Here is a 5549-nt window from a genome sequence, read left to right on the forward strand (position 1 = left end):
GGTCGGCGGGAGCATCGTGGTCTTCGTCCCGTTCGTCATTGTAAGGGCTTACTTCAGCAGAGGGAGCCATATTGTTGCAGTGAACTTAGGTTGACCCTGCCCCTCCCAGAGGAACTTCCTTGCAAAGCCTAGATACAAGGGCGGGTCAGGCCAGGTGAAGACATCCAATCAGAGGGGCACGCATATGTCTACTAGGGTAAATTGAAATTCGATTGGGGGCCCGTGTGTAACCTAGCAGTTTTTGTGTGTGTGTGGCAGATCTAGCATGACTGTGCAGTTTTCTCTGTGTATTGCAATCTCATTGGCTACCTGTGTCTAGCCCGGCTAAAAGTGCCTCTATAAAAGTTGGTTTGCGAGGCTAGTAGAGGCAGTCTCGCAGTCTCGCCGGAGCAGTAAGAGCTGTCAGCAGGAGCTGTAAGAGTCGTCGGGGAGTGGCCTTGCCAGAGCAGCCTCCCCTCCGGGGAGGGGCCTTGCCAGAGCAGCCTCCCTCCGAGAGTGGCCTCGTCTGGGAAGCAGCCTCGTCGGCAGCAGCCTCCTCTGGAGCAGTCTCGTCCAGATCAGCCTCGTCCACAGTGGCATCGTCTTTAGAGCAGCCTTGTCCAGAGTAGCCTCGCCGGGAGCAGCGTCATGGGGAGCAGAGTCTGCGTCATCGGGCTGTCGTCCTCATAGTCGTCCTCGTCGCCTCTTCCTCGTTGGGAGCGGCCTCGTCCGGCGAGCGGCCTCACGGGGGTCGTCGTGGTCACCTCTTCGTAAGAGACGGCCCCTACCGGCCGGGTTGGTTTCTGATGCTGGCGCAAAATCAAGCTTTGCTTGACTTTCGCTTTGCATCAGTCTCGTTCCTTTGATCACGGACCCTAACACTAAGGAAGTAGGTAAGGACTTCCAAATGAGTCCACATTTCTCCCAGGCTTGCAGCGAATTGCTACACGAGAGCCCAAGTTTCTCAACATTCACATTGGTGTCTAGAAAGTAGCGTCAGTTCTGAGAATGTTTTGGGTATGGAGTGTCTTGCTGACATCATGGAAAGCTGCCTGTGTGATGATGTCACGCCTGTGCCCATGGGCTCTGACTGTGGTAGGGCTGTTACAGCCACCGCTTTTGAAAATGCTTCACCATGACCTGGGCCAGGCTGAAGAGAGCAGGCCTTTTGAAAGAGTGATTCTGCTGCTAGAGCTAGAGAAACCCCGCCATTTTGTAGTAATAAAAAACGGGGACCAACCCAGTCCCGTCGAGTGGAAGGTATGTGCTCTGCAGTATCATGCTCAAGTTACGGTGAACTACAGTGAAACATCATAAGTGTAAATTACGTAGACATGCTACCGAGGAGAGACAAAAGCGACTTGCAGAAAAATGGTGCAGGATGGTTGCATTTGTTCTAGTTTCAAAACCATACGAAATCAAATACGATTTAGCGATGCACTTACTTTGGTAAAAATGTAAAGTAAACACAGAGAATAGCGAACAGGACTGATGGACAGGGGGAGGGATGTACAGACGACTCCAAAGATGTGGATGATACCACATTTCTTAGAACGGTTGGGATGTGTACGGGTTTCTTTTCCTTAGTCCTTACATCTTCTATGTAATTCATAAATGTCAGCATGTAGCTTTTAAACACTAAGATACACTATCATGTAAACAACCCTTTTGGAAATAAAATTAGACATAGCAAAAATAAAATGACCAACAGGAAGGGAGGAGAAAAACCGATTGTAAGATGTTTTGTCCCCTGCAGGGGTCTTTGTTGCCAAGACCTTAAAGATCCCAGCGTGACTTTCAGTTTTGAAACCTCCCCACTGCCCCGTTTATGACAAGCTGAATCCAACTAAGGTCACTTTCTGATGGTTCCGAAACCTAAAAGAACAAAATGCAGACCTTTGATTCTTAGTGGATGGTGCTCGCTTCCTCCCGGCTGGAGATTTTCAGCAGTAAATGCAGGTATTGGGCTGCGGCTGTTAGTGGGCTGCATTCTGACTGTGCCAGGCAGCAGGGCCTGGGTCTGGCTGGCCCACCACCCGGGCTCGTGGAGCAAGGTGACCGTGACTCGACAGAAAACAGATCAGACCAGGCCTCACCCTTGTGGATGGATTTTATTAAATCAAAGAAAAGGAGGTGAAAATGCATTTGAATTCAGGACAGGGACTTTCAGGCTAACAAGCCCTGAGCTTGCCAAGTGATGGACAAAAAGGAGCTCTTCATAAATAAAACATGGGGGGAAGTAAACATTTGAGATACATAGCAGCTTTTGGAGAAATGTAGATGGGACTTTCATGTTTGGAGCATTTTGCGTGTTTGGTTATAAACACTGATCTACACATCTTTCTTTTCTACTGCCATTTATGAAACACTTATGTGACAGGCACAGTGCTAAGAACATTACATGTTACCTATGAAATAGGTATTATTGTCCTCATTTTACACATAAGAAAATTAACGCTTAGCATAGTTAAAATATTTTTTCCAAAGTAAAAATGAGACTTAGTCCCAAATAATATATATGTATGTATATACACATATATGCTTTATCCACTACTCAAAGTATACATTAACTGAACAGAAAATGATATTTACAAAATGAGTTCAGAATCCAAAATTTCCATAAAACATTCTTCAGCTGAATTTAAAAATGGGACTCACTGACATCCACATCTCAGATGAATCTTCAGGGAATCAGGCTGAGTTAAAAAAAGCCAACCTCGAAATGTTACATATTATGTGATTTCATTTATACAACATTTTTAATTTTTTTGAAGATTTTGTTTATTTATTTGACAGAGATCATAAGTAGGCAGAGAGGCAGGCAGAGAGAGAGGGGGGGAAGCAGGCTCCCTGCTGAGCAGAGAGCCCGATGCGGGACTCGATCCCAGGACCCTGAGATCATGACCTGAGCCGAAGGCAGAGGCTTAACCCACTGAGCCACCCAGGCGCCCCTACAACATTTTTTAAATGGAGAAAAGTTTTTTGGTTACCAGGGCTTAAGGACTGGAATAGGGAGAGGAATTGGAGTCAGGGAGGGGGGCAGAAAGGAGGGAAGGGTGGTTATAAAAGGGCAAGAAGAGAGGTGCTTGAGTGGCTCAGTCGGCTGAGCTTTTGACTCTTGGTTTCAGCTCCGGTCACGATCTCAGGGTCATGAGACTGAGACTCGCAATGGGTCCGTGCTCAGTGGGGAGTCTGCTTGAGATTCTCTCTCTCCCTCCTCTGCCCCTCTCCAGTCCCTCTCTAAAAAAAATTAAATTATTTTAAAAAGGGCAAGAGGAAGGATCCTTGTGGTGATGAAATTGTTCAGTATCTTGACTATGGTGGTGGATACGGTGATAAAAGTGAACAGACACGAGGGAGACTAGGAGGGCTCTGCGTAAGATCAGCGGGTGCGTCAGTGTCAATGTCCTGGTGATAATACCGCACTGTATGTTTGCCAAATGATACCAGTGGGTGAAATTAGATACAGTGTAGGTGGCATTTCTTTGTATTATTTCTTACAACTGTTTGGAACCTGCACTTACCTCGATTAAAAAAAAAAAAATGGGACCCAGGTTGTTAAAGATCATTCGTGTGATCCATTAGAGGAATCTATGCACAGATGATCAGAAAATGGAAACCAGAAATTCCCAGTTGTTTCTTTCTCATGTTTTCCCCCTAGGAATGCAAAGGTGTCCCCAAACTCCCTACAACATAAACAGTCAGAGGTATATGATCTTTAAAGAACAAAGGATCGTTCACAACAATTTTGGTTCTAGAATTCTAGGTGCTTTACTATCCTAGTTACTAAGATCCTGTCACTAACTCTATGGAATTTTATTCCATTTCTCTAGCTTACTATTTGTAAAACTTCAAATTCTAAGTAATTGTGGAGAGTGGGGGGAGTAGAAATACCAACTGACAACTTTCTAGGTTTTAAAAATACTTTATCCAGTGACTGCTCTTTCTTAAAAATATTTCTTAATTGTTCCTTTTTAGTAAACCATCATATTTTTAAAAAATATTTTAATTGTGGTAGAGGCTGGGGTAAGGTATACAAAATTATCACGTACTTATTTCTAACTCTTAAATACTAAGACAAAAGCCTGCATATCACCAAATTTTTAAAAACAGAAATAGAGAGGTGCCTGGGTGCCTCTTGGCTGAGCATCTGACTCTTGGTTTCAGCTCAGGTCATGATCTCAGGGTACTGGGATGGAGCCTCAGGCCGTCCCTGCAGGCTCCCTGCTCAGCAGGGAACCTGCTTCTCTCCCTCTCCCCACCTCCACCCCTTCTCTTTTGAAAATAAATAATCTTAAAACAAAATAGAAATAGAATCTGGCTATTATCTTTTAAGTCCCTTTCTAATTATAGTCATCTCCCTCCCCCTGGAGGTAGAATAACTTATTTTTGTTAGTTACTTTTCCTTACAATTTCATCACATATGATATATCCCTAAACAATATAGAGGGTTCTTTTTGTTTTTGAACTTTAATATTAATGACATGCTTCTTTTGCTAATATTTTTGACAGCTACCCACCATAATGAGTTTTATGGTCATTCACTTTCCCTGCTGTAAACGTTGCATTATATGAAAATATCACAGTGTATTTATTCTACTGTTGACCTGTAAGGTCAGCAGAATAATGGCCCCCCAAGATAACCATGCCATAATTCCAGAAGCCAGTGAATATGTTATAGTACATGGCAAAAGTGACTCTGCATACGTGATTAAGATCTTGAGATGGTAGTTAATACTGGGCTATTTAAGCAGACTCAATAATAAGATCCTTGAAAGAAGAAGACAGTGTCAGAGTCAGACTGGAAGGTGCTACATTACTGGCTTTTAAGACAATGGAAAAGGACACAGGCCGGGAACACCAGCAGCCTCTAGAAGCCTGGAAAAGGGAAGGAATGATGATTCTCCCCTAGAACCTCCAGGAGAAATGCAGCTTTGTTGATACTTTTATTTTATCCCTGTAAAACCCATTTTCAGACTTCTGGCCTACAGCATTACATGATTATAAATTTGTATTATTTTAAGCCACTAAATTTGTGGTAATTTGTTAGAGCAGCAACAGGAAACTAATGCAATCCATATTTAGGTTGTTTCCAGATTAAGTTAAAGAATAATGCTACACAAACACTTTTTTCTTTATCTCCCTGTATATATTTATAAGAGTTTCTCCAGCTTATATGCTTACAAGTGAAATTACTATAGCTCATTTCCAAAACAGGTATACCACTTTACAATCCTACCAACAGCAGATAGAAGTTACTGCTAAATCATATCTTTACCATTATTTGATATTTTTAAAAAAAGATTTTATTTGGGGCACCTGGGTGGCTCAGGGGGTTAAGCCTCCCCCTTCGGCTCAGGTCATGATCTCAGGGTCCTGGGATCGAGCCCCGCATCGGGCTCTCTGCTCAGCAGGGAGCCTGCTTACCCACCCCCCTCTCTGCCTGCCTCTCTGCCTACTTGTGATCTCTGACTGTCAAATAAATAAAATCTTTAAAAAAATATTTCATTTATTATTTGACAGAGAGATAGAGAGCACAAGTAGACAGTGGCAGGCAGAGGGAGAGGGAG

The sequence above is a fragment of the Martes martes genome (assembly GCF_963455335.1).
Source record: "Martes martes genome assembly, chromosome: 14".
Lineage (NCBI taxonomy): Eukaryota > Metazoa > Chordata > Mammalia > Carnivora > Mustelidae > Martes > Martes martes.